This window comes from Sciurus vulgaris, assembly GCF_902686455.1.
Source record: "Sciurus vulgaris genome assembly, chromosome: 7".
Classification (NCBI taxonomy): Eukaryota; Metazoa; Chordata; class Mammalia; order Rodentia; family Sciuridae; genus Sciurus; species Sciurus vulgaris.
The window spans coordinates 19,749,552-19,765,454 of NC_136467.1; the positions used below are offsets into that span (position 1 = coordinate 19,749,552).

Consider the following 15,903-nt stretch of genomic DNA (forward strand, 5'->3'; position numbering starts at 1 on the left):
CACTGTCCAGACCAGGGGAAAATAAAACATAGGCACTCAGGATATGTACAGTAAGAACTCAGCAAGCTTTCAATATTGGGGTCAAGACCATTATGTGAACTGTATTACATAGGGTAGAAAACTGATTTAGCTTTGAAACATGCCAATGTTCCTGGGACATTTTTCAAACTTGTCTGCCAGAGAAGTGGCCAGATTTTTTCCCCTAATGCTATCTCAAAATAATAGCTTTAATGGAAAACAATCTCATTCCCAAATATAAAAAGAATCCATCTTCTCACTGAATGGAGGCTCACTGACATTTGATTCAGTGGGTTAGAATTTTTTTTAAATATGGTCTCCTTCTAAAACATTAACATCTACCATGGGTTATGTAGCCCCAGTTTAATTCAGGTTTATATGTGAGCCAGTCATAAGAGGACATCAAAGTAAAATTGTACTACACAGAACTGAATAGGCAAATGTGATTTTATTCAAGATTATTATAATATGTAATAGGTAGTAGAATATAACCCATTGGTCATAACCCATTGGCTTTGTCAGGGTGTCCTATTTGCTTCTCATGGAGCAGGGAACTGGGCCAAATATCTTTGACTGACCATAACTCACCACTTGTTACCTGAGCTCAGCTGGGATAACTGTTTTCTCCCTAACTGAGCTAATTGGTGTAATTCCTCCCTAGATTCTTCCCCACAAACTACACAAAAGTTATATTTCCAACAGGTCAAGGGTTGTAGAAGATGTATGTCGGGGGTGATAGATTCCTAAAGAAGGTGATGCCTGATCTGAGATTTAAAGGAGTCAGCAAAGCTCAGGTAAAAAGAAGAAGAAGGACTGGCATCAAGCTTCCTGGTAGATTAACACAGAAAAAAGAGCACGGGACATTCAAGGGGTTTAGAAGTAGTCAGTAGAGCTTGAGTAAAGAAATGTGGAATGAGATGGGGTGGACACATAAATCCCAGCATGGACACAATCAGCCTGAGGACCATGGGAAGTTCTTGAAGTTTGTAAAGCTTGTTCTTCATCTAAGGCTCTCAGCTCTCTCCTTCATGGAAAGGAACCTGAGTATAGTTCAAGTGGGTCCTCTGCTTACAATCACTAAAATGATAGCCAAACTGATCAGAAAGATTGACTCCATCTCTTTGCTCAATCGACTGAGACAGGCTTAACCTTGTTTAATTATTTACATTTACATTTATTGATATTTACATCTTAACCACTCCTACAGTGATATGGAGACTTGAACCATATAGTTCATGTCATGTTCAAAAAAAGGGTAAAAATATAACCAGTTAGCCTTTTAAGAAATTCTGCCTCAGAGTAAGTATTTGACATCAAAATGACTTATAACTTGAAGAAAAGAATTATTTTTTGACATAAAGGTTAGGTTTGAAGTGTTTCTCTCCAAGGTTTAATTATGAGAGATTTGTTTACAGTCTGTACGAGGAACTTGCAATCTCACAATTTTGAAAAATATATGAAATGAACTTTCTATGATGTATCTGCACTTTTCTGAGTCATGCTCCATTCTATAAAGTCAAATATCATTTGTCAATGCTAGAAGCAGAGAAAAGTGTGACCTCCTCCCTTTGGGCCCACCAACACAGAAGGGCACGTCTTGGGAGAAAGCTTTGCCTGTGAATGCAGACCAGTTGAAGTCCTGTGGCTTAGTGGGTTGGAGCCCCAAATCCCCTTCATTGTTCATCAAAGTTGGTCACCCTCACTGAAGATGACTCCCCTTCCAGAACTTACGGTTCGTGCTAAATTGGAGAGGTCATAAAAATCAGGGAGAACCAGGGTGTGATAGATAAATTATTCATGTAGGAATATCTGGTGAATATATTTTAAAGAACCTGCTGAAGTTTTGTATGTGTTCTTAAATATACCACAGGTAAGGTGTAAGGAAAGAGCTGCTGAAAAACATCCACAAAGCAGCCTTCCATTTTCATGCTTTGAAATTGTTTGTTCCCTGTCTCACTTGTCAAATGCACTTATGGAAAATTTTAAAGGACTTTTGCTGTTTAGCTGTCTTGGGTTTGGGGTGAGTATATTTTGGTGAATTATCTGTAAAATGCACTTTAAAACACAGAGTCATCATCTCCCCTGGTTCCTTGTCTGGGATCTTCCTTAGATGGTGGTGGTGGCATGAACTGTGCTCGACATTAGAGGACCTACAGGTCGCCCCCCAGAAGGCTGATTATAAATGCTGCTGTGCTGGGCAGTGACGCAGCCTCAGTGCTGGACTCAAGCACATTCACAGCCTCTGGCAGCGTCTGCCACTCTGTCTGTTTCCCAGTTATGAGTTCCTTTTCCTAGCTGGCATCTAGAAATAAAGCTGCATATTGTGGAGGAACAGGGCGACTGTCTAACAGAAAGCTACATGTTTTAAATATTTCTCACTCGTACACAAGAATACTTATTTCTGACCCCTGCATCAACATGTTTATACAATTCTTCAAAAATTTGTTCTTCTCTTCCAACCAGATCTTTGTTCTCTGCCCCATAGTTTCTCATCCCAAACTTGAACGTGATTTCTCCTACAAATAAATTCTAATGTCAATAATAGGAAAATACTATGTTTACTTCTATCAGTTACAATTTGACAGGATGCATACTATTTTTGCAGAATATCAGTTAAAGTCACTTAATTAGCAAATGGACAGTAAAAAAAATAGAAATTCAAGAGTATTGATTTTTTTAAAAGGTACAAAAAGTATTTTAGAAAGCTCTATTTCTAGTCACCTGAAATAATTAGGATCAATATATTAAAACAATTTTTATTTAAAGTAGTATGAGGTCAAGGAATTATGTATAACAATGATTTTAAATTGATAAAATTATTTTAATTTAAAATCTCTCAATTATTTAAGACTATTCCAGAGATAACCATAAAATCAGGAAAAGAAGAAAAGCATAAAGCAGTATTTTGGAGAACACATGTAAACTAGCACAATATTCTATAATTTTCAATGTGAACCATATTCATAAAGGTTAAAAAACTTTAGCAGCATCATGTTATTTAAATCAGGTGATGTCATTTGTGAGAAATTTCACCGAGGTGTCCCACATTTTCAATAATAATTTGAACAGGTTTTATTCATTTATCAGAATAATTTATTCACTCATTGAGAAATAAATGAGATGAGCCCTACAGTTTTTGAGGTTATTCCCTGGCAATTTCTAAACCATGATGCAAGAAGATAGGAAGGAACTCAGGAACAACCCAATGGATTTGCTGAGTTGAACTGCAAGTCTGGCAAAGCCAAGGTGGCCAGAGGTCACAGGGAACAACACCGGAGAATGCAGAGCTGTAGAGAGAAAGACAGAATAGTCTGGAATATATCTCCCTCAATTACTGCTTAGTTTAATATTAGCAAACCCGTGCACATGGGCTGAGGAAACAAGCAACCAAAAGAATTAGAAGGAATAGTGCCTGGAAGTGTTATAATATTGGAAGTAGTAAGTGCTCCTAATGGCCAGAGCAGAAAGCTTCATGTTTCATGGGGATTTAAGGTGCTAAGAATGGTCTTGCCACAGTCATGGAGAAAAACTGAGCCCTAGATTAAATACTACCCTGATCCTCCCTAAGCAGAAAGCAGAAAGCATAAATCAAGATAACAAAAGGACCAAAATAAATTTTAACCATTTTCCAGAAATAGCTCAAGAATATTTTCAGAAACAAAATATCCAATAACCAAAAAGGTTAAATTAACAATGTCTGCCATCCAGTAAAAAAAAAGCTACCAAGCATGTAAATCCATGTGTGGAATGAGAAGGAAGGAGATATTTAAGTGACCATTTTAACAAACTCTCACATGGTAATGTGAATGAGGTAGAGGACTTTTAGAGTCATGTGATAGGAACACAGACAAGGATAGTTTAGATTGAGTGACCAGAGGGTCAACTTTGAAAAGATAATACTTCAGCTGAGATCTGAGTTTCATGAAGCCTGAGCCATGTGAGGATCAGAGGACGAGTCTAGGCCGCTAACACCCTCAGAGAGGAACAAGCATCTGTGGCTGAACATTAACACTGCCGTGGAAATCTAGGCTCAAATTGTTTGCATTCATCACAACAGATGGTGTTTGAATAGATACTTGTATTATTTAGATGTGGTTTGTCTTCAAGGTTCCTATGTTGGGAGTTTGGTTCCCCAGGGGGCTGCTTAGAAGTGATGTGGAATCGTTAAGAGTGGGAAATCCTTATGTCAAGGGGAGATGTGTCCTCAGAAGGAATTTGGGTACCTGGTGTCTCATACATGCACTCCTACCATGATGTGACACGGCCTCAAAAGGCCTCACACCAGAGCTGAGCCAATGCCAGCATGATGCACTTGAACTTCCAAAATTGTGAGCTAAATAGACCTCTTTTGTTTGTAAAGTTAGCCTGCCTCAGATAATTTTGCAATAGCAATGAAAAACAGACTCTTATAGATTCTTATCTGCTTTTTGGCTCTCCCCTGTATATTTCATATTTTCTAAGATATCTCAAATTTTTGAAGTATTTTTACAGTTTTAGAAAGTCTTTGTTAGTAAATAAAGATGACATTTTCAAAAGAAGGTGATCTCATTTTGATAACCCAGATTAATGAGCATTTCTGAGAGCAAAACTGGAGAAATCAATGAGGACCCTGGGGCTTGAAGTAAGCCACAGCTCTCTTTCTCACACCTCATTTAGCCGACACTATTTCTGTGTCATTATGACCTTAGGAACACCTCTCTGTTCCAACATCTCACAAAGATATCTCAAGGGTCTTCCAGATAAAACTTAAAATCATGTTCTTAGATAACTCCCTGTGGCCCTAAAACCATCTTGTGTTACAATGAGCCATTGGCTATAGGATTCCACTAGGACTGGGTCAAAACTGACTGACTTTGGAGTTTAACTTCTGCAAGGTTTGATTGGAATTTTAAGCTTTCGACTTTGGCTTCACTCATCTCAAAAGTGAGCTCACCCAATAGACTCTAACTCATCAGTAAAATTTCCATTACCTTCCATTTTTAGTGGTCTATGGGTAAAATGAAACTTCAGGGTTGAGGGGAGGTCTCTGCTCGGAGACAGTGTACTGGAAGCAGGTGCCATGCACATTTTTGTGAAAGAGAAAAGACAAGTGTTCTTTGATGAAGATGTCATATATTCTTCACGGAGAATATATATGACTTCTATATATTCTCACCCACAGATGACTTACTGTCACACACAAATGGGGTACATAAGTATTCATGGGGGCAGGGACAGTAGGTATCATAAGGAAGAACAAGTAAGAGGTCTGTAAAGTGGAAGAGGAGAATGAAAGATCCAGGACCAAGTTGTGAGAATGTGGGGTTATTACTGGCTGTTGTGTGCAGCTGGGAGCTTTCTTGGATTAGAGTCTTGGTGGTGGCTGAAATGAAACTCTCAGCTAAGAGACATGAGCAATAGGAATACTCTTCAGCAATACAGAGAATATAACTTTATGTCTTCAATAATTTGTTTGAGAAGGGAAGGAAGGAAAGACCCCAGGGAAGAAAGGAAAAAAAGGATCAAGCAGTGAACTTGAGTCCACAGTGCCAGGACTGACTTTTCAATGCCGCCTTCTTCTATTCCCAGGAGACAGTCAGGTTGTCAGGATCTCTTCCGGTTATTCTGAAAAACAGATTTACTCTTCTGACTTGAATAAAAGGTCCAAGGATAGCAATCTGTGACTTTCTGAAAGTGACTCCAATGGTTTAGTAAATTTAGTAACGAATTCCTTTAACAGAACCAATACGAGTTATCCTGATCTCTAGTTTCTAATTTCTAGATCCTGCAATTTGAAGAAAACAATGTTCTTATCAATTTTGGGTTTATAGCTATATGACTGGTTAATTCATCTTAATTATTTGCTTATTAAAAGTAAATTCTTTTTAAAAAGCATTGACCGAACTTCTCACAACTTAGTCACCTAAGTTGATACAGTGATTTCTCTTAATTGCTGAATTGCTTAGAAATAAAGAATTAAATGTAATCAAGAAGCAAAAGCAATTCCCCAATGCTAGAAATGTCAAGGGAGGTCGAAGCCAAATGATAAATATGAGGGAAGGCAACAGTAGGAATAAGGGTTTAGCTGTCTAAGGGAGACCCTGGAGGACAGGAAATGATTTCCAATATCCACCTGGTGATGGGTAAGATAATTTCATGAATATGAAAGTCAGGCACTTAAGCAGAGACCCCAGCATAAAGCTGGCAGCTTTGAGGTCCTATAAAGTCCAACAGACCAAGGCTGAAAGTGGTACCCACCAGCCCTAGGAGGCCTGAAGTCACCTCAGGACAAGAGTAGAAAGAAAATAGTCACAGTGCACATGTGTGATGTTGCATTCATAGACTAGGTGTTTGCCGTAATAGATCTCTACTGTCCCCAAGGCTCATGTGTTAGAGGATAGGTCTACACCCAATGGCACTTCTGGGGGGCAGGGAAGCCTTTAATGGTGGAGCATGGTGGCAGCTTTGAGGTAAATGGGGTGTGTCTTCCAGAGCACTGTAGGACTCAGGCTTCTCTCTCTCATCTCTACCACAAAATGAGTGACTTTGCTTCACCACATGCTCCTGCTGTGAAGTGCCACCACAAGTTCAAAGCAATAGGGCCAACCAATCATGAATGGGAACTAAAAGAGTGGACCAAAATAAACATTTTCTCTTTATAACTTGATTGTCTCAGGTATTCGTTATAGTGATGGAAAACTGACAAACACAGTGGTACAAGAGCCATAAGCAAAGAAATTACCATGAAAACTACTTAAGATTATTGAAAACTCCTAGAATTCAAATAAAATAGTATGGAGGTCAATATTTGAAGATATTTTTGAAATCTAAGGAACTCTAAATATTCATGGAGGGGCCATGAGGTAGAATGGAATAGAGAAAATGCTCAACTAAGATACAAAGTTCAGTAAGAAGGGAGGAATAAATTCTGATGATTTTTGGATAACAAGGTGATTACAGTCAATGGTAATGAACATTTCAAAATTGCTAAAATGAGTTTTAAATGGTATCACTACAAAGTAATGACAGGTATGTTATTAAATCAGTCTAAGCATAGGTTAGTCTCATTAAATTATTCACAATGAATATAAGTATCATAGTACCACATAGGGCCCTCCAGATATATACTGACTAGACTTTAAAATATTTCTCACTGCTATACAAAATTCCAAAAACACAGTGACATGGGATAGTTGAAAGGAAAGTAATCAAAGATCCTTCTCTCAGAAAAATGGCCAAAAGAGTTTAAGTATTCTTCAGAAATTAATCAACACTTAAGAAATAATATAGTAGGCAGGAGTGTAAAGAAAACATTGAAAAGGTAAGAAAAACAACAAGCACAAAATAAATACCAATAAATCCAGGTCTACCAGAAATCACAACTAAATTTACAAGGTTAAGAAGAAAAATTCATAAATAGCTATATCTCATTTGTAATGGATCCAGTTGAAGTGTAAGCACACCAAAAAGTTAAAAGTAAAATATGATAAAAGAGAATCAAAAATACTAACCAAAACAAAGGGGGATTGTTATATTAATGTAAGATACAATTCACCTTCAGACACTACAATAATTTTCGGTCATTATTTGGAATAAAGAGAGACAGTGTAACTTGAGAGAAATAACATTTGAAATTTATATAGAAAATAACATCAAGATATAAAGTAATTGATAAAGATCTATCCCTCCTGTTTGAATCTCTTTGCAGTCTATCATGTGTAATACTAATAGGTCCAGTTGGCAAAATTTAGGATGAATTTAGAAAAAATCTGGCACAATTAACATACTTGATTAATGAACATATGTAGAACTTTATACTCAACAAAAGAGGAGAACATGTGAATATGTTTCATGGCATACCTGGAAAATTTAAAATATAGCCTAGTTAGTAGAGAAGTCTCAGCACACTTCAAAAATTAATATGTAAGTCCATATCTCTGAACCCATAAATTCTGAGAATTTTAAATTATCATGATCATCTTCTAACACTTGAAAACTAAAACAAATTTCTAAGTAAATTTAGGTTAAAGAAAAGTCACCATGAAACTTGAAATAGTATTAGTTGAATGTAAAGAGAAATCCTAGATATTAAAATTTAAGAGAGGCAGCTCACAGGGTTCTAGAAAAGATTAATTAACAAATCAAGAAGAGATGGTTTGGATAATATTGCCATATTAACACCATTGTGTGTTCCAATCCATGACAGCTAAACACCCTTTCATTTATTTGTGCCTTGTTTACTTTTTAAAATAATTTTTTTAGCTTTCAGTGTACTAGTCTTTTACCTTCTTGGTTAAATTTATTCTTAAGTATTATTTCTAGGGAGGGATGCTTTGTTTGTGGAACTGTTTTTTTAAATTTTATTTGAGGATTGTTCATTGCAGATGTACAGTTACACAATTAGTTTTTGTGTGATAATTTTTTCATGAAAAACTGAAAGTTTGCTTGATGTGTTTATTAGATATATGAGCTTCTTCTTGTGGTTTCTTTGGCATTTTTTTATTTGTTCTCATTAGTTATACATGATAGTAGAATGCACTTTGACACAACATACATAAATGGAGTATAACTTTTCATTCTTCTGGTTGTACATGATGTAGAATCACACTGGTCTTCTAGTCATACATGCATATAGGGCAATATCTGATTCATTCTACTATCCTTCCTACCCCGATATTCTCTCCCCTCCCTTTACCCCATTCTGCCTATTCCAAAGTAACTCTATTCTTCCCTACCCATCCCCACCTCTTATTGTGAATTAGCATCTGCATTTTAGAGAAAGCATACAGCCTTTACTTTGGGGGGGATTGGCTTATTTTGCTTAACATGATAGACTCCAGCTCCATCCATTTACTGGCAAATGCCATCATTTCATTCTTCTTTAAGGTTGACTAATACTCCATTAAGTATATATACCACATTTTCTTTATCCATTCATCTGTTGACAGGCACCTAGGTTGGTTCCATAGTTTAGTTATTCGTATTTTCTATATATTGCATCATATCAGTTGTGAATAAAAATAGATTGCTAAGTTTCCTTCCCCCTAGCATTAGTATTTTTAATTTCCTTTTCTTGTCTAATTTCTTTGGCTAAAACTTTTAGCACCACAAAGAACACAGTGATAAAAGTTGACATCATTTTCTTTTTCCTAATCTTAGAAGCTTTAAGTCTTTTCTATCTGAACATAATGTTTCTGTGAGTTTTTCATAAATGCCTTTAATCATGTTGAATAAGTTTGCTTCTAATACTAGTTTTCTGAGTATTTCTAAAATGCAAAGGTGTTGGCTTTTGTCAAGGTCTTCTCAGTTAAAATTGCAGTAATCATGTCACATTTTTCCTTTATTTTATTAATGTGCTGTATAATGTTCTTTCATTTTCTAATTGAACTGCCTTACATTCTTGGGATAAATTCTACTTAGTCATTGTGTCTAAGCCTCTTTGATATACTGTTAAATTAGTTTTCTAGTATCTTATGGAGGATTTTTACATCTACACATGTAAGCAATATTGCTGTGTGGTTTCTTTTTCTTATACTGCTTTCTATGGCTTTGGTATCATGGTAATTCTGGCTTCATAGAATGAGTTAGGAAATGTTCATTTCTCATCTGTCTTTGGAATAATTTGAGAAGGATTAGTGTTACTTCTCTAAAGTACTGATTGATGGAATTCACCAGTAGAGCTGTCTAGTCATTTTTTGTTGGGAGATTATTGATTTCTGAGTCAAACTCTTGCCATTGGTTTTTTCAAATTTTCTATTTATTCATAGGTCAGGTTTAGTAATTTATATTTCTAGAAATTCTTCTATTTCAGCCAAGTTATATAATTTGTTGGTAATGTTTCAATGCATAATAATACACTTAAGGAGAAAAACATATGAATATATAAATAAGATTTAGAAAAATCACTACAAAGAGTTTAATATTTGTTCAAAATTCAAAACATACATATATACATATATGCTAACAGAAAAGTACATTAAGGATAGTGAATTAAATTATTAGTGATATCAGAAAAACATAGAGAAAACCCCATACCTTGTATATATGTACCCTATGGCAAAGAAGTTTTACTCCTCATTAAAAACTCAACAGAAATGTGTATATTTGTGCACCATCACATATGAACAATAATGTCCACAACATTAGTGTTTCTAACTATAATTAACTCATGGTTATCAAAAGTGAAATGGTGTTGTAGTGATACAAGTGAATACAACAAACTACTGAAAGCAAACTATTCTATATGCAATAAGATGAATGAATCTCATAAACATACTGATAATCAAAGAATATACACATGCAGAAAATAACTTTTGTATAATTCAAATTATCCAGATGTTCCATTTTTTAGTATTTATCCAAAAGAATTAGAATCAGCACACTATAGCAAAGCATGCATGCCTATGTTTATAGCAATGTAATTCACAATAGCCAAATTATGGAATCCATCTTGGTGTCCATTAACAGATGGATGTATAAAGAAAATTTTATCCACTTATATTTATAAAATAAAACTTTGGGACCCTGCCAAACCACCATGCCGAGGTCGGTTGCCATCATGGAGCGAGCTGGCGAGCGAGCCAGCCCGCCTGACCCCAACACCTGGTTGGTTGCCATCACAGAGCAAGTCTATGTCTTCTTTATAGGCTGGTGCAGGCATTTTGAATTATTCCTGAGGGCATGGCCATCATCATCAGAAGGGTGGCTCCCTTCCTGAGACACCTACAAGAGACTGGAGGACCTTTGACAGGACTCAGGATTCAAGAAGAGGAGGTATTGAGAGACTCAGGACCAACTCAGAGCCACCAGGTGAGTCTCTCCCACTGGGCAGGCTCCTCAGATGGGGCAGTTGTCCCAAAACGCAGGGAACTTCATGGAGAGAGTGACCCAGTGAGACTCCCCTGCTGAAGCTGAGAACCCAGTCAACTGGGAGCATTGCAGAGGAGGGCCGTAAAGTGAGGGGCTTCAATGCAGAGTGAGGGTCCCAGGCCCAGGTGGTAGGACCAGACTGCAGGCAGCTTCTCGGAGGAGGGCTGCACAGCAAGAGGCTTCGGCACAGGGTGAGGCTCCCTGGCCCAGGCGGTAGCACCAGACCCCTGGGAACATCACAGAGGAGGGCTGCCCAGTCCAGGTGGTAGTTCTGGACCAAAGGGAACTTATCAGAGGAGAGCTGCCCAGCCAAACTTCCCCACCAGGTGAGTCTGCCCCGCTGGGCAAGCCTTTCCTACCAGGGCAGAGACACAGGCCCAGACCAGACATGCCCCAGTCTGCAGTCTAGACCCCCTTTGGCTGACCATTGGTCAACAAGTGGAGGCGCCTCTGCCCATTGACAGGGGATATACCCCACCTGAAGGCCACCGCCCCAAGAGGGGCAGCTTCCTTGTGGAGCACTGCATTATCAAGTTCCTCCAAGACTTCAGGCTACTAAAGGCTATGAGGTAAGTTATTAGAAATCTACAGGAACACTATTAGTCAATAAAGGAAATCTGCAATATCTCAGAGTTTCACTACTAGAGGGGTAGATACCTGAGCAATATGAGAAAGCAAGGGAAGAAAATGTCCCAAACAAACCTAGATGCTACATCATTAAAATCCAATGACAGCATGGCAGAAGAAATGTAGGAAAGGGAGTTCAAAATGTACATAATTAAAATGATTAGAGAAGCAAATGATGAGATGAAAGAACAAATGCAGGCTTTGAATGATCTCACCACTCAACAGTCAAAAGAGCAAATGCAGGAAGCAAAAGATCATTTCAATAAAGAGTTAGAGATACTGAAAAAAAAAAAAACACAGAAATCCTTGAAATTAAGGAAACAATAAACCAAATTAAAAACTCCACAGAAAGCATAACCAATAGGATAGAACACCTGGAAGAGAGAACCTCAGACATTGAAGAAAAAATATTTAATCTTGAAAATAAAGTTGACCAAACAAAGAAAATGGTAAGAAAGCATGAACAGAATCTACAAGAATTATGGGATATCATAAAAAGGCCAAATTAAAGAATTATTGGGATTGAGGAAGGCTTAGAGAAACAAACCAAAGGAATGAACAATCTATTCAATGAAATAATATCAGAAAATATCCCATATGTGAAGAATGACATAGAAAATCAAGTACAAGAGGCTTGCAGGACTCCGAATATACAAAATTACAATAGACCCAACCAAGGCACATTATAATGAAAATACCTAGCATACAAAATAATGACAGAATTTTAAAGACTGCAAGAGAAAAGAATCAAATTACATTCAGGGGGAAACCAATATGGATATCAGCAGATTTTTCCACCCAGACCCTAAAAGCTAGAAGGGCCTGGAACAACATTTTTGAAGCCCTGAAAGAAAATGGATGCCAACCAAGAATCTTATACCCAGCAAAACTTACCTTCAGATTTGATAATGAAATAAAATCCTTCCATGATAAACAAAAGCTAAAAGAATTTACAAAAAGAAAGCTGGCATTACAGAACATTCTCAGCAAAATATTCCATGAGGAAGAGATGAAATACAATGATGCAGCAGAGGGACGAACTACCTTAAAGGAATAGCCAAATAAAGGAGAAACCAAGTCATGTCAAAAACCAAAAATGAGTCAAATGACCAGGAATACAAATCATATCTCAATAATAACCCTGAAGATTAATGGCCTGAACTCATCAGTCAAAAGACATAGATTGGCAGATTGGAATAAAAAGAAAGATCCAACATATGCTGGCTTCAAGAGACTAATCTCATAGAAAGAGATACCCACAGACTAAAGGTGAAAGGATGGGAAAAAAGATACCATGCACATGGACTCAGCAAAAAAGCCGGAGTATCCATCCTCATATCAGATAATGTGGACTTCAAGCCAAAGTTGGTCAGAAGGGATAAAGATGGACATTTCATACTGCTTAAGGGAAGCATAAATCAGCAAGACATAACAATCATAAATATCTATGCCCCGAACATTGGCTCATCCATGTACATCAAACAAATCCTTCTCAATTCCAGAAATCAAATAGACCACAACACAATACTAGGTGATTTTAACACACCTCTGTCACCACTGGACAGGTCTTCCAAACAAAAATTGAACAAAGAAACCATTGATCTCAATAACACAATCAATAATTTAGACTTAACAGACATTTATAGAATATACCATCCAACAAAGAACGAATACACTTTCTTCTCAGCAGCACATGGATCCTTCTCTAAAATAGACCATATACTATGCCAAAAAGCTACTGTTAGCAAATACAAGAAGATAGAGATAATACCTTGTATTCTATCAGTTCATAATGGATTGAAATTAGAAATAAATGACAGAATAAAAAACAGAAACTACTTCAACACCTGGAGATTAAATAATACACTATTGTATGATGAATGGATAACAGAAGGCATAAAGAGGAAAATTAAAAAATTCATAGAGGTAAACGAGAACAAAGATACATCATATCAAAATCTCTGGGACACTATGAAAGCAGTACTTAGAGGAAAATTTATTTCATGGAGTACATTGAATAAAAGAAAAAAATCAACAAATAAATGACCTAACACTGCAGCTCAAAGCCCTAGAGAAAGAAGAACAAAGCAACACCAAAAGTAGTAGAATACACGAAATAGTTATATCAGAGCTGAAATCAATGAAATTGAAACAAAAGAAATAATCGAAAAAATTGACAAAATAAATAGTTGGTTCTTTGAAAAAATAAACAAAATTGATAAACCCTTAGCCACACTAACAAAGAGAAGGAGAGAGAAAACTCAAATTACTAAAATTCGGAATGAACAAGGAATTATCACAACAGACACGAGTGAAATACAAAACATAATTAGAACCTATTTTGAAAATCTATACTCCAACAAAACAGAAAATCTCGAAGACATCAACAGGTTTCTAGAGACATATGAATTACCTCAACTGAACCAGGAGGACATACACAATTCAAATAGATCAATTTCAAGTAATGAAATAGAAGAAGTCATCAAAAGCCTACCAACAAAGAAAAGTCCGGAACCAGATGGACTCTCAGTTGAGTTCTACAAAACCTTTAAAGAAGAGCCCATTCCAATACTTCTCAAAGTATTCCACGAAATAGAAGAGGAGGGAACCCTCCCAAACTCATTCTATGAAGCCAATATCACCCTGATACCTAAACCAGACAGAGACACATCGAGGAAAGAAAATTTCAGACCAATATCCCTAATGAAAATTGATGCGAAAATTCTCAATATCACATACAAAAATATGTTAAAAAGATAGTGCACCACGATCAACTGGGTTTATCGCAGGAATGCAAGGTTGGCTCAACATCGGGAAATCAATAAATGTAATTCACCATATCAACAGACTTAAAGTCAAGAATCACATGATTATTTTGATAGATGCAGAAAAAGCATCCCTTCATGTTTAAAACACTAGAACATTAAAACACTAGTGGGAACATTCCTTAACATTGTAAAGGCCATCTACACTAAGCCCATGGTCAATATCATTCTAAATGGTGAAAAACTGAAAGCATTCCCCCTAAAAACTGGAACAAGGCAGGGATGCCCTCTTTCACCACTTCTATTCAACATCATTCTTGAAACTCTAGCCAGAGCAATTAGACAGACCAAAGAAATTAAAAGGATATGAATAGGAAAAGAGGAACTCAAACTATCCCTATTTGCTGACACAGGATTATATATTTGGAGGAACCAGGAAATTCCACCAGAAAACTTTGAGAACTCATAAGTGAATTCAGTAAAGTAGCAGGATATAAGATCAATCCTCATAAATATAATGCATTTTTATACATAAGTGATGAATCTTCAGAAAGAGAAGTTAGGAAAACTACCCCATTCACAATAGCCTCAAAAAAAATAAAATACTTAGGAATCAATCTCACAAAAGAGGTGAAAGACCTCTACGAGGAGAACTACAGAACACCAAAGAAAGAAATTAAAGAAAACCTTAGAAGATGGAAAGATCTCCCATGCTCTTGCATAGGCAGAATTAATATTGTCAAAATGGCCATACTCCCAAAAATGCTATACAGATTCAATGCAATTCCAATTAAAATCCCAATGACATACCTTACAGAAATAGAGCAAGCAATCATGAAATTCATCTGGAAGAATAAGAAACCCAGAGCAGCTAAAGCAATTCTTAGCAGGAAGAGAGAAACTGGGGGTATTGCAATACCAGAACTTCGACTATACTACAAAGCAATAGTAACAAAAACAGCATAGTATTGGTACCAAAATAGACAGGTAGATCAATGGTACAGGATAGAGGACATGGACACAAACCCAAATAAATACAATTTTCTCATACTAGACCCAGGTGCCAAAAATATGCAAAGGAGAAAAGATAGCCTCTTCAACAAATGGTGCTGGGAAAACTGGAAACCCATACGCAGCAGAATGAAATTAAACACCTATCTCTCACCCTGCACAAAACTCAACTCAAAATGGTTCAAGGACTTGGAATCAGACCAGAGACCCTTCATCTTATAGAAGAAAAAGTAGGTCCAAACCTTCAAATTGTTGGCTTAGGATCAGACTTCCTTAACAGGACTCCCATAGCACAAGAAATAAAAGCAAGAATCAATAACTGGGATAGATTCAAACTAAAAAGCTTTCTCTCAGCAAAGGAATCTATCAGAAATGTGAAGAGAGAGCCTACAGAGTGGGAGAATTTCTTTGCCACTCATACTTCAAATAGAGCACTGATTTCCAGAATATATAAAGAACTCAAAAAATTCTACACCAAGAATACAAATAACCAATCACCAAATGGGCTAAGGAAATGAACAGACACTTCACAGAAGATGTACAAGCAATCAACAGATATATGAAAAAATGTTCAACATCTCTAGTAATAAGAGAAATGCAAATCAAAACTACCCTAAGATTCCATCTCACCCCA

The 15,903-nt window shown here is 36.7% G+C and overlaps 1 protein-coding gene across 6 annotated transcripts in view; it reads right to left on the minus strand.

Annotated features, from left to right (window-relative positions):
* The window catches only part of GRM1 (glutamate metabotropic receptor 1), a 394,312-nt gene that overhangs the window by 108,882 nt on the left and 269,527 nt on the right, over positions 1-15,903 (minus strand). The window lies entirely within an intron of this gene.